The sequence below is a fragment of the Jaculus jaculus genome, chromosome 5 (genome assembly GCF_020740685.1).
Source record: "Jaculus jaculus isolate mJacJac1 chromosome 5, mJacJac1.mat.Y.cur, whole genome shotgun sequence".
NCBI classification, from domain to species: Eukaryota; Metazoa; Chordata; class Mammalia; order Rodentia; family Dipodidae; genus Jaculus; species Jaculus jaculus.
In genome coordinates this window covers 50,674,647-50,694,179 of record NC_059106.1, presented here as the reverse complement: position 1 = coordinate 50,694,179, position 19,533 = coordinate 50,674,647, and the positions used below count along the sequence as shown (strand labels likewise).

Sequence of the window (19,533 nt, the reverse complement as noted above, 5' to 3'; positions counted from 1 at the left end):
TCCAGGCCCAGCTCTGGGCACTAGCGGATACTATAAAGGTCTATCCAAGCACTTACTATCTCTCAAATTCACTGTGGATCTTCCTCAGCTTCTAACATGGTACCCAGATTCCTGAGGAGCTCTCCAGCTTTCCCCTTCCCCACACTCCTCTGAAGCTAAAGCTGGATATCAGAGTTAAAAGAAAATCATCGATTTCTTTTCCGAAGCCCAGGCTGACCTAGAACTCACCCTGTAACGCAAGCTGGCCTCAAACTCACTGCAATCCTCTTACCTCAGCCTCCCGGGTGCTGGGCTTAAAAACATGTCCCATCACACCTGGCTTCAATTTTTTTTTCTTTAATTAATTAATTTTTGTTTTGAAGGAACAAGGGATGGAACCTGGAATCTCACATATGCCAGGCAAGTGCTCTGCCACTGAGCTACACTCCCAGCGCTTGGAAGTGAAACCTTGAAACAGCAGCTCTTAGTTCCAGTATCATTTCCCGTCACTACCTGCTGAGCACTTACTGTCTACCAAGCAGGGGGCTGAGGACAGGCTTGGGGTCTGCCCTCAGAGGCTTCCGAGGAGGTGAAAAGGAGCCACCTTGACCTTGACGAGGAGGGCCAAGTACCCCTGAGAGCATCATCAGAAGCCTGTCTGGCTTGCTGCAGAGGAGGCATCTCTAAGTGAGAACCAGGAGAGGTGAAGGGTAGAGCCAACTTCTAGATAGAGCACAGAGCTTAGGAAGGGAATGTCAGGAGCATCACATCAAGAAGGAACGATGCTAGAGCAAAAGTGCGATGTGGGCAAAGTGAGCAGACTCACAATGGGCAAAGAGGGTTTTTAGCTTCACCCTGTGCCCTCCTCTATCCTCTCTAGGCCGTACCTGGACCTTGTGGGGGTCACGCTGCGTGGACAGACAGGTAGGCAGATGCGTGCTGTTGGCTCCTAGCCATGGGGTCAGGGCTGCAGGGCAGAGCTATGCATATTAACGAGCCTGCAAAACCTGCGCTAGGCCCAGCATCCCAGGAGCAGATGGGGCCTCTGGCAGGCAGGGTGGGGTTCCCCCGTGCGAGTGAGGCAGCCACTGAGCTCAGTAGCACGTGCAAACAGACTCACCCATCGCTCTGCTTTGGGCTGAGGTGGGACCCTCAGGTTCTAGAGGCAAAAGTTCCCCACTCTTGGGGAACAGAGGAACACTCCCACCTCACCCCGGGGGCTTCTCTCAGACAACAATCCTGGGATCCCTCTCACAAGTCCCAGCCTAGAAGCTGACCTCCATTCTCGGTGTCTGCGCCCAAGGCCGCCCAGGGCTGACCTAACTCCGCGGCCCTGGCCTGTGAGCGAGCCAGCATCCTCTCCTCCCACGCCGCACTCCCTGGCCAGCTTTTGAAGGACCCAGGGTGGGAAGAGGCTGACCCAGAGCCCAGGCAACCGGGTCAGTCCCCGGCTTCACACTCATGCAAATCTGGGTGCCCCTCCCCAGCCAAGGTCAGCAGGAGGGTGGAGGGGACAGCAGTGGATGGTTGGACAAAGTGAGACACGGGACGCGGGAGGCGGGGGGGGGGGGGGGCGAGGATACACAAATTGCCCCCACATACGCTGGGATCTCCCTCCCTGCATCCCCTCTCTCTCTCTCTCTCTCTCTCTCTCTCTCTCTCTCTCTCTCTCTCTGTGTGTGTGTGTGTGTGTGTGTGTGTGTGTGTGTGTGTGTGTGTGTCATGGAGATTGAGAGAGAGAGAGAGGGACCGAGGCACAAAGAGGCCCGTACCAGTTGGGCAGAGGGACACCCAAAAGGACCAGAGGGACTCAGGCTGGGAGGAGGGGCCACACACTGGGGACACAGCCCCGAAGTGGCACGAGGACAGGGTCACCCAGGGCTGGACGCTCTCCGCGGGAGCCTTGGCAAGGACACAGCCACCCTACCAGAAGGACCCGAGGGACTCCAGCTCCCGGAGGCTCCCGCCCTCCGCCCGAGACCCCGCCACACAAAGCCGGCGCGGAGGAGCGCCGGGGACCCCCGGGGCCTGGGACCCGCGCCCCGCGCTCGCTCACCGCCCAGTCCGCGCCGCCCGCTCGCTCGCCCGCTCACAAAGGCGCCGGGCCGCCGCCGCCGCCGCCGCCGCCGCGCCTGCAGCTCCGCCGGCCGCCGCGGGCGCCCATGGCCGGGACGGCGCCCCGCGCTCCAGCCAGCGGCCTGCTCCAGACACCGCCGCCGCCGCCGCCGCCGCCACCGACGCGGCGCCGCCCCCGCCCTCCTGGTCGCGGGGCGCCTCGGCTGAGGTCACCGCTTAACCCCTGGTGGCCTGGCCCCGCCGACGCGCGCCCCCTCCTCACTCCCCTAACCCGCGGTCCTGGATCCGCTCCCCCTGATGGGCGGGGCTCGGCACTGCAACCACCCTCCGCCCCAAACCGGAGAAACTGAGGGCGGGGCGGGGGAGGGGGTTCTGGGTGAGTCTGACCCCCCCAACTGACACAAGGACCCCCTTTTCGGGTTCTCTCACAAGACACCCCCACACACCACCATGCCTGTCCTCTTCCATCTTAGGGAAGATCCCATAGACCCTGGGCTGGGGTCTCCTTCACTTCCCCTGTAAGAATGAGTGGTACTTGGGCCATCCTTGGGGGTGTGGGGAACCCAGACCTTTTTAATGTGGCCCTAATGTCGTCCTAGATTAACAAGGGTCAATTGCGGGGGGGGGGCACATCCTGGCCTCCTATAAGAGCCCCAGTAGCAATAACTCAGGTTTGGGGACTGGCTAAGGGGTGGGAGCTTTGACATCCCCGCTAAACTGTAACACAGCCCCATTTCCAGTGCCAAAACTGAGGCTGGGAATGGGGAGTCATTGGCCAAAGCTTCTGCCCAGCAGGGAAGAGGTGGAACCCAGCTTCTAGCTCTCCCTCCTCGCCAGCTTCCAGGGTGCAAACACAAGGCTACTCCCTCTAGGATTCCAAAGAGGGCCTCCGGATATGATGCAATTAATCACAGTTATCAGGCCACTAATTAAGATTATCCCATTGTTATTAAACACTCCCAGCTACCTCTCTACATGCAAGGCTTATCAGCAATTACTCCTGGGTGGGTAATAATGAGCTCATGGCCCCTGAAGGGTTGAGGTGCAAAGTATAGGATGAAATCACTGACTTGTCAGCTTGTGCCCGCAGCCTGCAGAAAGATGTTTTATTGTTGTTTGCTCGCTTTATTTGTTTATTTATTTGTGTGTGTGTGTGTGTGCACGCGTGCGCACATATGGACGTCAGAGGATTTGCCTGTGCTCCACCTGCTTTGAGGCAGGATCTCTGGCCACTACAAACAAGTCTGCTAGTACGTCATCGGCTTTACCTGGATGGCTTGAATGTGAGCGCTAAGAGAAGTGAGCCCTGGGCCAGCAGATTTTGCAAACAAGCATCTTTTAACTGCTGAGCCATCTCTCCAGACCTTTTTGTAGCTGTCATTTTGTCCAGGCTGGCCTTGAACTCATGGTGATCCTCCTACCTCAGCCTCCCCAGTTCTGGCATTAGATGTGAGCCACCACCCCAGCTGACTCGCTTTTTTAAACGACTCCCTGTTTGTCGGGCACCAGCCTTAGAGGCTGCAAAGAAACAAGGTTGCGCAGGGACCCAGCCCTGCCCCCTTGGCTTTCTCAAGCAGGGAGGAGACACCAATAAACAGGCCACCACAGTACGATGACACAAGCCCTGCAAGGACTCTGAAATCAACTTGTCCATTGATTTGTTTGCTTGTTTATTGTTCATTTCACACAAGAACTTAGGCACCATAGAGCCTGCCCCAAGACTTACGCTGAACCACCAGACGAGTGAATACTCTGTCGTGGCAAGAAGATAATGAATATCTGTTGAGCCAGTGGCTGTCTACTCTGCACACTACTGACCCATCAACATGTTTTCATGGATGATGGAGGAAGGCTAAAAAAAAAAAAAAAATAGGCATGGTGGTGCACACCTTTAATCCCAGCATTTGGGAGGCAGAGGTAGGAGGATTGACGTGGGTTCGAGGCCACCCTGAGAGTACATAGTGAATTCCAGGTCAGCCTGGACTAGCTAGAGACCCTACCTCGAAAAAAAAAAAAAATCCCAGCACTTGGGAGGCAGAGGTAGGTGGATCACCGGGAGTTCAAGGTCACCCTGAGACTCCATAGTGAATTCCAGGTCAGCCTGGACTACAGCGAGACCCTACCTCAAAAAGAAAAAATAGAGGAGGAGACCAGGCAGAGTGGCGCACTCCTTTAATCCCAAGGCAGAGGCAGGAGGACTGCCATGAGTTTGAGGCCAGCCTGGTACCACACAGTGAGTTCCAGGTCAGCCTGGACTAGAGGGAGACCCTACCTCAGGAAAAAAAAAAAAAAAAAAAAGGAGAGGAGGATGAGGGAGATAGGTCAGCAGTTTAAGGCACTTGCTTACAGAATCTGTATGTCCTAGTTTGATTCCCTAGTACCTATGTAAAGCCAGATGCACAAAGTGGTGCATGCATCTGGAATTCATACCCATGTACTATCTCTTTCATATCTCCCTCACAAATATATATATATATATATTGGTAGGGTCTCATTCTGGCTCAGGTTGACCTGGAATTCACTATGTAGTCTCAGGGTGGTCTCGAACTCTTGGTGATCCTCCTACCTCTGCCTCCCAAGTGCTGGGATTAAAGGCGTGCGCCACCACGCCTGGCTAATTTTTTTTTAATAGGAGAAGGGGGCTGGGGAGATGGCTCAGAGATTGAAGGCACTTGCTTGCAAATCCTGCCAGCCTGTGGTCAGTTTCCCCAGCCACCCATGACAAGCCATTCCTTTGCAGTAGCAAGAGACCCTGGCACGCACATGCACACACCTGCAAGTAGTTAAATAAAAATTTTAAAACTAGAACAGGGGCTGAAGAGACAGCTTAGCAATTACAGCACTTGTCTGGAGAACCTAAGGACCAAAGTTTGACTCTCCAGATCCCACTTAAGCCAGATGCACATAGCTGAAGCAGGCACAAGGTCTCACATGCCCACTAGGTGGCGCAAGAGTCTGGCATTTAATTGCAGTGGCTGAGGCTCTGGCACACCAATTCTCTCCCCTCCCCCTCTGTAAATAAATAATGAAATATATGTATGGCACTTGCCTTGTTCCAGGCACTATACCAGGGACATAGAGGACTTCACGAGCAAAACAAGTCAGGTCACTACCCTGGGGAAGCTTCCATGCGAGGAACAAGTGTACCATGGCCAGAAAATGGAAAGGAAAGTTTCTGGAATGCCATCAAAACAAGAACTACCTTCAGATGGCCATTGAATGACTCAGGGATCATTGCATTAAGTATTGGAGCAGAATGTGGATGCACAAGAGCCGCTGTCATAGCCAGAGCCCAGTATGCACCCTGCATATGTCCTCGCAGCCTTTCAGGACCTGAATCCTCCAGCCCCTCCTAAAACTATCCCAAAGCCCAGGATCCCCAGGAAGCTCCCTTCCCCAAACCACGTGGCCCCCCATTCCTCTGGGCTTCATAGTGCATACTGCTTTTGCCATGAGCAGCCGTGAATATACACTGACGGGAACTCTGTGTAGCTGGAAGACACTAATCCAGGCTTGAAGGCAGAGGCCATGCCACAGGGCCCCTTTGTACCCCGGAGCTCTGCACAGGGTCACAAGGTGGAGACCCATTCAACATTTAGCAAATCATCATGGACTCCCTCAAACCCTCATCCATAGACTCCCCAGGGCTGTGGACCACAAGCTCATAAAACAATTTGGGCTTGGTGGACATGGTTTGTTGTTAACTAGTCCCTGATATTTGATCATTGGGAGCTGAGCCATAAAAAGCCAGATTGGGACTGGAGAAGTTTCTCAGTGGTTAGGCACTTGCTTGCAAAGCCTACTGACTTGGGTTCAATTCCCCAGTACCCATGTAAAGCCAGAGACAGAGTGGTACACACGTCTGTGATCCCAATGCTCTCCTCCATGACAGTAAGAAGCAGGATGATGGCATTTCACCGTACATGGATGCATGCACGCACATGCACACAAATATAAGTTAATTAATTAGTTAGTTAATTCTTTCGTTCATTTTTGGGTTTTCTAGGTAGAGTCTCACTCTAGTTCAGGCTGACCTGAAATTCACTATGTAGTCTCAGGGTGACCTCGAATAGATGGTGATCCTCTTCTCTCCCAGGTGCTAGGATTAAAGGCATACACCACCACAGCCAGCTACTTTTTAAAAATATTTTATTCATTTATTTATTTATAAGCAGAGACAGGCAGAAAGACAGAGCAATTGGACACACAAGATAGTCTCTGCAAACAAACTCCAGATGCATACAACACCATGTGCATCTGGCTTACATGGGTACTGGGAAATCAACCCTGGGTCCTTAGGCTTTGCAGGCAAGTGCCTTAACTGCTGAGTCATCTTTTCAACCCTGTTTTGATTTTCTTTAACTTATTTATTATTTGAGAGAGAAAGAGAGAGAGAGAATGGGCACACCAGGGTCTCTAGCCACTGCAAATGAACTCCAGGTGCATGTACCACCTTGTGCATCTGTTTTATGTGGGGACTGGGGAATCGAACCTGGCTTCCTTAAGCTTTGCAGACAAATGCTTAAACCACTAAACCATCTCTCCAGCCCTCTGTTTTGATTTTTTTTGAGACAGGTTCTTACTATATTTCTCAGCCTAGCCTTGAACTCACATTACTCCTACCTCAGCCTGCCAGCCTCCAAAACACTGGAATTATAGGTGTGTCCTCACCCACCAGCTCTACATTCTAAGCTCACAGCTTAGATGAACACCCAAGGGGTGACTCTGAACCCCTGCTGCTGCTGTTCCCACTGCCTGGACCATGTCTGCCTACTTCATGCCAGATGCAGCACTCTGCTTTGTATTACTTTATGTAAGTTTTTTAATATTTTATTTATTTATTTGAGAAAGAAAGAGGCAGAGAGAGAGAGAATGGGCACGCCAGGGCCTCTAGCCACTGCAAACAAACTCCAGACACATGCGCCACCTTGCGCATCTGGCTGACATGGGTCCTGGGGAGCAGAACCTGGGTCCTTAGACTTTGCAAGCAAGCACCCTAACCACTAAGCCGTCTCTCCAGTCCCTTATTTAGGGTTTTTTTGAGACATAGTCTTACTACTTAGCCTAGGCTGGCCTTGAAGTCAAGATCCTCTTGTCTCAGCCTCCCAAGTACTAAGATTACAGGCAAGTGCTAGCATGCCAGGCTTGGTGACAGCTACATAGAACTCTCCTCAGCAAAAGCACCTCTCCAAGGGACCTTCACTGTCGTCTCCTCCTGGACTCCAGGACTCTCAAGCATCAGGTGTGGCTTCCCTGTAGCCTCCCCAGTACTTCATTCCTGGATGCCTGGCTCCATTCTGCACATCATCCTAATACCTAGGACACAACCTGCTACAGTGGAAACCAAGATTATTTCAACAGCCACAGAAGGGACAGAAAAGACTTCTGGGAATCTCTCCATGTTCTGGAACATTCAATCCACCAGATTCACCCATTCAGCAAGCATCCCTGGTGGCTGCGGATATATTGTGTACATCACCATTAAGGATGCATCCCCTTGGGACGGGATGCAGGAGTCTCTTCCTTGCCAGCATCGCTGAGCTGGGAAAGAGGCAGGAGCCAGGGCAGTGGTAGGATTGTTCCACTGGCCAGAGAGGTTGTGTGATTTGCTCGGCAAGCTGTTGTCAAAGCCCGGATGGAAACCCAGGGACCCTGCCTCAGTCCCTGCTCTGACCTCCTTGCCATCACCATGGCCCTGTTGTGGATATAAAAAGGCAGGCACGGTGGCACACCCCTGTTCCATCACTCCAAGAATATTCAAGAATCTATGTTCTTGGGCTGGAGAGATGGCTTAGCGGTTAAGCGCTTGCCTGTGAAGCCTAAGGACCCCAGTTCGAGGCTCGATTCCCCAGGACCCACGTTAGCCAGATACACAAGGGGGCGCACGCATCTGGAGTTCGTTTGCAGTGGCTGGAGGCCCTAATGTGCCCATTCTCTGTCTCTCTCTCTCTCCCATTTAAAAAAAAAATTTTTTAAAGAATCTATGTTCTTGTAATCTTATGAACCAATTTTTTTGTTACCATTTTGGTTGCTTCTATTTATTTATATTTATTTATTTATTTATTGAGTCAGAGTTTTACTCTAGCCCAGGGTGACCTGAAACTTATTCACTAGTCCAGACTGGCCTTGAACTCACACTAATTCTCCCAGAGTGCTAAGATTATAGGCATGAGCCACCATGCCCACCATTAAGAACCAATTTTTTTTTTTCATGTGTGTGTGCGTGGGGGGGGCGTTGTAGCCTAATCTCTCTCCTGATCCCCATTTCTCTGTGGGTCCTCTCCAGTAGGGTTATTGGTGTTCACAGTGGGGTAATTAGAGCCTCTGTCTGGGGGGGGGGAGGGGGTAGGGGCTTGTGCCTTAGGCTATTGCTACCTGCCTTGTGACTCACAATCTTCCTGTCCCCTCTTCTGCAACAGTCCCTGAGCCTTGGCAGGAATGTTAGCAGTTGGTATTGACTTCACTGTAGCCTCTGTATTTCTGTTATGATGTGTTTTATGCATCTGGCTTACACTGGCACTGGGGAATTGAACCCAGGTCATCAGACTTAACAAGCAAATGCCTTTAGCCACTGAGTCATCGCTCTTTTTATGATATGTTTTGAAGAACCAATCTTGAATAGGCGTTTTCTAAGGCTAGGTCCATTTCCATAACGAACGAGGATGTTGGAGTCTAGCTCGCCACAACAAAGCTCTCTTTCCATAACACTCCTGCTTACCGGAACTGGCATAGTTGGGGTGCAACCTGCTACACACTGAGCACCCCTCTCTCGGCCCTTTGCCCAAGCCCAGCCCTGGATTGGCAGTCATGTAAAAGCGAGCTGTGGTCAAGGGCACAGCCAGGGTTGGTCTAGATGGGCGCTGGGTGCTCAGGCAGGGATGGAAGCTGACCTCCCTGAAGTTTCCACTCTAAGGGCTATGGTGTCAGGAAGAAACCAGTCTGAGCTACTGTTCTTCTCAAACAATGAAAGTGGAAGGGAGGTTGGGGGACACACAGGGCTCCAGGTATGATGTCACCCAAGCTCAGCACTGCATCCTGAGAGCAGCCTTCACACCTTCCACTTGTCCCACTGGCTATAAAGTGGGAAGAGAAAACAAAAAAAAAAGCTCTCTGTGTGTGTGTTCAAGCATGTGAATGTGGGCCCACATGGCCCAAGTCACATGTGTTGAGGTCAGAGGACAACTTTCAAGGATTCACTCTGGCACTGGGGAGGCCAAGGTAGGAGGATTGCTGTGAGTTTAAGGCCAGCCTAAGACTACATAGTGAGCATTGGTTCCGCCTTCCACCTCATTTGAGGCAGGCTCCTGCTGCATTCACCAGGCCGCTGGTCCATGAGCTTCCAGGAAATTCTCCGGCCTTCCTCCCATCTCACCGAAGCCCACCACAGCTTCTGGCTTTTATGTGGGGTCTGAGGATCCAGACACTCGGGCATGTGTGGCAAGTGCTTTTTCCACAGAGCTATCTCTCCAACCCTTGTTTGGTTTTTGTTATTGTTTGTGTGTTTCTCTGGAGACAGAGTCTTGCTATTAGCCCTACCTAGCCCGAAAGTTATTCTAATACTTCTGCCTCAGCATCCCAAGTGTGTTGGGATTACAGGCATAAGCTGCCATCGCCAGCCTCCAAATGTTTGTTACCAACCGTGCCAACGTCACAAACACCAAGGAAGGCGGAGGAACTTTTTGAGAGCAAAGGAAACTGAAGAGATTTGACAAGTACAACATGAGACTCAGAACTCAATCTCTCTCCCACAAAGGCCATTGTTGAGCAACTGGAAAAACTTGAATACGGTTTGAGGATTATAGAAGGTCTCAAGGTGTCCTGTGAGTTGCCTGACCCTGCTGGGTGGGTGGTGGCTCTGAGGCAGTGTGTCCTTGTGTGCAGGAAACATACACTGTGGTGTCCAGAGGGAAGGACATGAAGCTAGCGGAGCCCGCTCCAGCATCACAGGAGGGTGACTGGGCGGAAGTGGGACTATTGGACTTGAAACATTTCTGAACACTGAAAGTCCTTTCTTTCTCTCTTTTTGTTCGTGTGTTTGTTTATTGAGGCAGGGTCTCATTCTAGCCCAGGCTGACCTGGAACTCACTCTGTAGCCCCCAGGCTGACCTCAGACTTACAGCAAATCTCCTATTGAGTGCTGGGACTAAAGGTAGGTGTCATCATGTCCAGCATGTTCCTTTCTTTCTTTCTTTCTTTCTTTCTTTTTGAAGGGGGGCGGTTTGAGGTAGGGTCTCGCTGTAGCCCAGGCTGACCTAGAAGTTACTCTGTTTATTTATCTATTTATTTATCTGTGTGTGTGTGTGTGTGTGTGTAAAGGCCTCTTGCTGCTATAAACAAACACTGGACATCCATGCTACTCTTTTGCATTCAGCTTAAACGGGTGACTGGGGAATTGAACCCAGGCCAGCAGCCTTTGCAAGCAGCTTTAACCACTTAAGCCATCTCTCTAGTCCAGTTTTTTTATTTTCGTTTGTTTTGAGACAGGGTCTCCCTCACTCACTCAACCCAGGCCAGCCTCCAACTCACAGTGATTCACCTACCTCAGCCTACCGAGTGAAAAGACTAAGGAAGTACTCCACCATGCCAGGGCCGTCCAGCACTTTAAAATGGATTTTTTTTTATTTATTTATTTGAGAGTGACAGACACAGAGAAAGACAGATAGAGGGAGAGAGAGAGAATGGGTGCGCCAGGGCTTCCAGCCTCTGCAAACGAACTCCAGACGCGTGCGCCCCCTTGTGCATCTGGCTAACGTGGGACCTGGGGAACCGAGACTCGAACCGGGCTCCTTAGGCTTCACAGGCAAGCGCTTAACCGCTAAGCCATCTCTCCAGCCCCCGTCCAGCACTTTAAAAGAATATTTATTTATTTACGAGACACACCAGGGCCTCCTGCCACTGTAAACAAACTTCAGACACATGTGACACTTTGTGCATCTGGATTTACATGGGTACTGGGACATCAGACTTTATAAGCAAGCATCTTTAACCCCTGAGTCATCTCTCCAGCCCTAGCATTCCAATTTTTCTGAGAGGGGGCATTGAGGTAGAGACTCGTTGCAGCCCAGGCTGACCTAGAATTCACTTTGTACACTCAGGATGGCCTCGAACACACAGCAATCCTCCTACCTCTGCCTCCCAAGTGCTGGGATTAAAGGCATGCGCCACCACACCCAGCATGCATTTCAAATTTTAGGCAAACCAATAGTCTACATCCAGATAGATTCCAGTATCACTACCCAGACTCCTAAACTGGAAGACCCTGTCTCCAACAAGCAGCCATCATGCTGGTGTGAATCAAGCCAGACACAAAGGGACAAGTACTGCATGATTCTTCCTACAGGAAATATCTAAACCAGGGAAACTCACAGGGACCACAGGAGGTAGCAGTGGCTAAGGGGAGACGGGACAGGAAGTCATTACTTGATGGATACAGCTTCTGTGTGTCCCAGTAGTGACCTAGAGAGGATGGTGGTGACAGTCACACACACTGTGAACAGATACATGCTACTGACTACACACTCAAAAATGATGACCAGGGCAGAGTTGGGTCATATATGTTGGGGGGAGGTCCTATCTCAAAGAAATACATGGATGAGTGATATAAGAAGGACATACAATGTTCTCCTCAGATTCCACACATACATACATGAGGCATGTATCTGCATGCATGCATACATGCCTACATCCCACCATACACACACACACACACACACACACACACACACACACACACGTGTACACGCACGCATGCATGTGCACTAAAAAATAATTTTAAGGCTGGGTGTGGTGGTACACACCTTTAATTCCAGCACTTGGGAGGCAGAAGTAGGATTGCTGTGAGTTTGAGGCCACCATAAGACTACATAGTGAATTGCAGATCAGCCTAGGCTAGAACAAGACCCTACCTCAAAAAAGCAAACCAAAAACATAAAATAATAATAATTTTAGGGGCTGGAGTCATGTCTTAGTGGTTAAGACACTTGTCTGGGAAGCCTAAGGACCCAAGTTTGATTCTCCAAATCCTACCCAAATAAACCAGACGTACAAGGTGGTGCATGTGTCTGGAGTTCGTTTGCAGTGGCTAGAGGCTCTGGCGTGCCTATTCTCTCCCCCCACTTTCTCTGTCTCTAATAAATAAATATAAATAAAAATAAAAATATTTTAAAATAATAATAATAATTTTAAAATAGGAACTAAGCAGGACCAGCATGATGGTGCATGCCTTTAATCCCAGCACTCGGGAGACAGAGGTAGGAGAATCACTGTGAGTTTGAGACTACATAGTGAATTCCAGGTCAGCTTGGGCTAGAGTGAGACCCTACCTCAAAAACCAAACAAATAATTAAATAATAAATAAGCAAATAAAAAACAAGAGTCCTGAAAGCTTAGAATCCTCTCAGTTCCTCAGGCTGGCAGCCCTCAGCTCTGGCCCAAAGGTTCCATCTCCATTGGAATGGAGCCTCGGACACAGGCAGCCCACGGCCTCCTCCCTGCGCAGCGGATCAGGGGGGCCCATCAGCTCGTGCTCCCAGGAATGCAGACCTGGAGAGAGAGGCTGATCTGAGCAGATGACCACAAAGACCATAGCACAGGGTCAGCAGGAAACCACAGCCAAGTTCAAGCCGAGGTTCCGAAAGCATACAAAAATAAATTTTTTAAAAAAGAAAGAAAGAAAGAAACCCAGTTGGTGTAAACAAGCCTGTAAACCCTAGCTATTCAAGAAGCTGAAACAGGCCTACGGATCACAGGAGACTGGAGATTCAGGACAGCGGTACAGCATTTGCCTAGAGTCATGTGCAAGATCTTGGGTTCAACCTCCACCACTGAAATCTAAAAAAAAAAAAAAACATAGACTAAAGTAATTGATTGCTTTTTTGGCCTTTTGGCTAAGGTCAAGTATAAAGTGAGTGGAAAAGCCAGAGACAGTATTAATCCGGAAGGTCCAAGCAACTCAATGCTCATAACAAAGTCAAGGCATCAGTCGTGAAACACACAGCCCTGTGGGTCTGGAGCTCCACGGGAGCCCTTCCATCTGTTAACTCATTGCTCCCCCACAGCCACCTTACAAGATGGGCACTCTTGTCCCCATTTTACACATGCAGAAACCGAGGCACAAAGACACTGCTCCGCTCCTGAATTCCATCAGGGCCCTGTCCTTACATAGAGCCCTTTCCACCGGGACCAGCTGAAGGACATTTGTTTGCTTATTCCTCTTTTTTGGGAGTGCCTTGTAGTCCAGATGGGCATCAAACTGTGTAGCCAAGGATGACCTTGAACTCATAATCTTCCTTTCCTTCCCTTGAGTGCTGGGATTATAGTCATGTGCTGCCATGACAGGTTTATACAGTGCTGGGGATCGAACCCAGGCTTCTTGTCTGCCTGTCAAGAACTCTACCCACCGAGTTATATCCCCAGCCCCTAAGGGCATTTTTATTCCTTGTAAGTAAAACAACTCGTGACAAAAGGCAAGCGGTGTCCCCTGTTCATGGCGCCTGGCACCACACAGGATGAGAGCCCTGTGACCAGTTAAGGCACACCTCCTGCTTCAAACTTGCAAGAAAAGAAGCAGGGCAGCCAGTCACAGTGGCTCACCCCTATAATTCCAGCTGAGGTAGGAGGGTTGGCCTGAGTTCAAGGCCAGTCTGGATTACAAAGTGAGTTCCAGGTCATTTTGGGCTAGAGTGACACCCTGCCTCAAAAATAGATAGCTGCTGCTCAATTTATAATAGCTGGGAAATGGAACCAGCCTAGATGTCCCTCAACAGATGAGTGGATAATGAAGATGTGGTACATTTATACAATGGAGTTCTACTCAGCGGTAAAGAAAAATGAAGTTATGAAATTTGCAGAAAAATGGATGGACCTGGAAAGTATTATACTAAGTCAGGTAACCCAGGCCCAGAAAGCCAAGCGCCACATGTTCTCTCTCATATGGGGATCCTAGCTACAGATGACTGGGCTTCTGTGTGAGAATGAAAATACTTAGTAGCAGAGGCCAGTAAGTTGAAAAGGAGACATAAAGGGTGGAGAAAGGAAGGGAGGAGGATACTTAATAGGTTGATATTGTATATATGTAATTACAATGATTGTAATGGGGAGGTAATATGATTGAGAATGGAATTTCAAACGGGAAAGTGTGGGGGTGGGGAGGGAGGGAATTACCATGGGATATATTTTATAATCATGGAAAATGTTAATAAAAATTTAAAAAAATAAATAAATAAATAAATAAATAGATAGCTGGGCGTGGTGGCACACGCCTTTAATCCCAGCACACAAGAGGCAGAGGTAGGGGGATCACTATGAGTTCAAGGCCAGCCTGAGACTACATAGTGAATTCCAGGCCAATTTGGGCTAGAGTGAGACCCTACCTTGAAAAAAAAAAAGATAGGTAGATAGATAGATAGATAGATAGATAGATAGATAGATAGATAGATAGGGATGGAGAGATGGTTCAATGGCTAAAGGCGTGTGCTTGCTGATGGCTCAGGGTTCAGTTCCTCAGTTCTCATGTAAAAACAGATGTACTAAGTGATACATGCATCTAGAATTCATTTGGGGTGGCTAGAAGCCTGGTACACCATTCTCTCCCTCCCTCTCTCTCTAATAAGTTAATCAACAAATTAGATAGATAGATAATAGACGATAGATAGATAGATAGATAGATAGATAGATAGATAGATAGATACATAGAAAATGATGAAGGGTGAACAGAGGCAGCTGCCAGCAGGCAGAAATTCTGCCCAGCAGCCCATCCCCACAGACCCTTGTGACAGCCAACGTGCACGGGAACCAGCCTCGCCTACAGCTCAGATGTCTTCAACCCCTGTGGGTGAGCAAGCAGAATGCTCAGGGCGACTGCTCAGCCTGGGGCCTGGGCACAGAGCCCGCCCAAAAGGACAGGAGGCAAGGTCTTTGCTTCCTGGCATCAGGTTACTACTGCCCCAGGGCCCAGAGCGCCAGGCGAGCCTCCCAGGCAGGCGAGTTGCTAGTCAGCTGATGGCACACAGAGCCCAGAGCCTGATCTGGAAGCTGCCATGGGGATGAATGACCAGGGGCCTTGGCTGCTGACAGAGAGGAGCAGTAAGGGAATGAGGCATATAGTGAGCCTCTAACCGCGCCACGCAGACCAGACCAGGGACTGGGGCCGGACAGAAGGTTTGCTGGGGAGGGGGCCCCGTGACTACCAGCCCAGACCCTGCAATGACACCGGCCATGACAGCAGAGCCTGGCTATAGCTGTGGCCTGGCAGGGGGCCCAGAAACCTTCATTGTCCCTAGGTTTCGCTGCCCAGGGCTGGAAGGCTCCACCAGCTCCCTGGTCCCCAGATGAAAGACGCTTTCTAAGAGTCATAAAACCGTGCCCACTCGGAACAATGGGCCCTTCTGTGACTGTGCCCTTCACATAAACGCCCATCAGCAGTGCCCCAGAGCTGGAAGCAGGAGTTTTATAGACTAGCATTCTGGACCAGCCCCAGCACTCATTAACATCTGCTAGCCCATCCCCGTGTGAGGCTGGCCTCATCGCTCTCATTCACGGGGACCACTGTGCAGCAGGCTCTCAGGCTGTCCTGCCAGGACGGCAGCTTTGTCCTGCTTAGTGAATAAGGAAACAGGCCCAGAGAAGCTAGGTGACGAATGCCAGGTCACACAGTGACTCCTACACCAGGCCCTCTGTCTCCAGCTAAGCCCTTCCCTAGGAACCCAAGAGGCTGAGCCCCAGAAATGAGCTGGTGAAACCTCAAGCCCCTGCCAGGTCAGACAGAGTGAGGCAGCCACATAAGACCCAGTGAGACATCTTTGATCCCAGCACTTGACAGGCTGAGGTGGAGCTGTGGATCACTATGAGTTCAAGGCCAAACTGGGATACAAAGTGAGCTTTTGCTCTTAAAAAACATTTTTAAGGCCGGGTGTGGTGGTGCATGCCTTTAATCCCAGCAACCCAAGAGGAGAGGTAGGAGGATCACTGTGAGTTTGAGGCCAGCATGTGACTACAGAGTGAATTCCAGGTCAACAAGGGCTAGAGCGAGACCCTACCTCAAAAACAAAACAAAACAAAAAAGTAAGAAAGAGAGGGTCATTGGATTTGCAATGACCACTGGGAAATATGAGGCAAAGTTGTTGGAGTCCTTGCATGGAGATCTGTCAGGAGCCATGAGGATGAATAGGATGCAATGGAGACCCCAGGATTTTGGAGATCCCAGGTCTATGGGATGCCTACCAAGGAGAGCTGCAGGTGTAGGAAAGATCATTCCCTGCGCTATAAGCAGCCCAGAGGGGCAGAATTGCAACCCCAGAGACTTTGTCACTGGTTACAGATAATGGACCTGGAGTTTCAAGATTTGATATTTGCCCTATTTGTATTGGTTCAGTCTTTCATTGCAATGTCCAATGCCACCTTTTGCAGTGTGAGTGTTTACTCTGTGCTGTAAATGTCTCTTTAACTTGTGTTTTGGTTTTACAAGCTCACAGTTAAGAGATTGGGTGATTGGGATAGTTGAACTGTGTTGGAATTGATAAAAAAAAAAAAAACTATGGGAACTTTTAAAGTTGGACTAAATGCATTTTACATAATGGATAGTCATGAGTTTAGGGGGTCAGTGATAGAATGTGATGGTTTGAATTAGATGTACTCCAAAAATTCATGGTGTGTTTTGTGTACTTGGTCCCCAGCTCGTAGAAAGTTGAGACGTAGAGGCTTGCGGGAAGAAGTGTGTTATCAGGGGCAGGGTGTGGAGTATGATAGCCAGTTCCTCCTTGCCAGAGTTCAGCTCACTCTCTGTGGCAGAGGTCCAGCCTCTACACATGCCACGCTGGACCCTGCCATCATAGAGCTTGCCCTCAAGACCATAAGCCAAAATAAAACCTTTCCTCCCATTAGCTGTTTTTGGTCAGGTGCATTGCCCCAGAACCAAGAAGTTAATTATACCTCCTGAAGGTAGGATCGTGTCCACTTTGCAATGTCACGTCTTCAGAATACAATGCCTTGTCCAGAAAAGGCTCTCAATAGCCAGTCTGTGAATGGGTGAGTAGATGGTTGGATAAAGATGGGTGGGTGGATGGATGGATGGAAAATGGATGCTTGATGGGTAGGTAGATGGATTGATGATGGAGGAGAGATTGATAGATGGATGGGAAATGGATGGTTAATGGATGGATGAGGGCTTAGGAGATGGCTCAGTGGTTAAAAGTGCCTGCTTACAAAACCTGCTAGCCTGACTTCAGTTCTCCAAGCACCCACATAAAGCCAGACAGGCATTCATCTGCAGGGGTAAGGGACCCTAGTGCACCCATACAGCCCCCTACACACACATGCAAATAAATAAATAAATAAGGAATGAATGGGTGGATGAGTAGAAGATGGACAAGTGGATGGATAGATGACAAATTGATAAATAAGCTAAAAAACAAGCAGAGCAGAGCCAGGGGCCATACTCCTCCACGTCCAGCCACCTCTCCTCAGTCGAGAGGAAGGAAACCAGATGCAGTTTGCCTGCTAACTGGAAAATCCCCTGGCTGGCATGCCAGGGGAAGCAGAGACAACTATTGGCACTTTGCTTTGGGCACCAGAGAACAGAAGTGAGGTATCGGTGAGAAACCTGGGGAAAGCTGAATGCCAGCCACGGCAAAGAGGAAAATCCGGCACTCCCCTTCCCAGACACCGAGTGCCACCAAGCCTCGTGGCTCAGCCCCGAGCTCCATGGCCCTGGGAGTGGCGGGAGGCATGGGGACAGCGATGCGGTGTGCCCGGGGAGAACCTCTTGCCTTCTGGCTTCAGGTCAGGGCCTGGGTCCAGAGCTGTGGGTTTGGTTGGCAGTGCCCTTCCCATCATTCTTTGCAAACTTTCAGACCCGTGAATGAATGTGCCCCCAACAGTCCAGACTTGCCAGATTGGCATTCTTTTTTTTTTTTTCAAGGTAGGGTCTCACTCTAGCCCAAGCTGACTGGAAAGTCACTATGGAGTCTCAGGCTGGCCTTGAACTCACAGCGATCCTCCCACCTCTGCCTCCTGTGTGCTGGGATTAAAGGCGTGCACACCACACCCCACTAGGTTGGCATAATTTAATTCAGAGATCTCATGTGACCCCCAAGTCATCCTGCTTCATGGACTTTGGCCTGTGGCTCCTGGTGGCCAGACTCTGGGGTGAGAGAGTGTGTAGAGGGTTACTCCCCACCATGCCCTGTACAGAGCCCCGGGTTTCCCATTTCCTGTGGGAGAGGCAAGACTCAGAGACCAAACAGTCCCAGGCCAGCAGGCAAGGAGGCATGTGGCCCTGCTTCCTAGTTGCCAGAATAAGTTTTTAAGAATGGAAGAAAAGAGAGCAGGAGAGATGGTTCAGTGGTTAAGGTACTTGCCTACAAAGCCTGATGACCCAGGTTCAAATCCCCAGGACCCACATAAAGCCAGATACACAGTAGCTCATGCATCTGGAGTTTATTCACAGCAGCTGGCATGCCCATTCTCTCTCTCCCTCTCTCTGTCTATTTCTCTCTGCTTGCAAATAAATAAATAAATAAAAATATTTTTTAAACCAGGCATGGTGGCACACACCTTTAATCCCAGCATTTGGGAGGCAGAGGTAGGATTGCCGAGTTCGAGGCCAACCTGAGACTGCAGAGTGAATTCCAGGACAGCTTGGGCTAGAGTGAGACCCTACTTTGAAAAACAAATTAAAAAAGAAGAAGAAGAAAAGAAAATTTTTAAAAGAATGGAAGAAAAGGGCTGTGGATATAGCTCAGCAGTTAAAGGCACTTGCTCAACACCCAGGACTTCAATTCTCCCCGGCATCCAACCCCGAATACAAAGTGGCTCACAAATCTATGATCCCAGTGCCGTGTGGCGGTAGGAAATGGAGCCAGGAGAATCCTGAAGTTCAGGGGCCAGCGATTCTAGTACACACAGCAGCACAAAAAAGAGAGACCCTGCCTCAAAGAAGGTGGACAAGAGGATGAATACGTCGGGGCTGATCTTTGATCGACAAACACATGCACACATGGGTTTTTTAAAAAGAAAGGTGTGGGGCCGGGCATGGTGGCATATGCCTTTAATTCCAGCACTTGGGAGGCAGAGGTAAGAGGATCACTGTGAGTTCAAGGCCAGCCTGAGACTACATAGTCAATTGCAGGTCTACCTGGGCTAGAGTAAGACCCTACCTCAAAAAAAAAAAAAAAAAAAAGGAAGGGAGGAAGGGAAAATAGAAGGGTATGGGGCTGGAGAGATGGCTTAGTGGTTAAGCACTTGCCTATGAAGCCTAAGGACCCCAGTTCAAGGCTAGATTCCCCAGTCCCTACATAATCCAGATGCACAAGGTGGCACATGCATCTGGAATTTGTTTGCAGAGGCTGGAGGCCCTGGTCTGGCCATTTTTTACTCTCTCTCTCTCTGCCTTTCTGACATTCTCTAATAAATAAGTAAAAATAAAACAAAAAAAAATTTTAAAAAAAGAAAGGAAACAAGGATGTGGTTGTGCATGCCTTT

General features: G+C 49.8%; 1 pseudogene; it reads right to left on the bottom strand.

Annotated features, from left to right (window-relative positions):
- Nucleotides 1-12,451: 12,451 nt before the first annotated feature.
- Nucleotides 12,452-19,533, bottom strand: part of LOC123460654 — a 70,043-nt pseudogene continuing 62,961 nt past the window's right edge.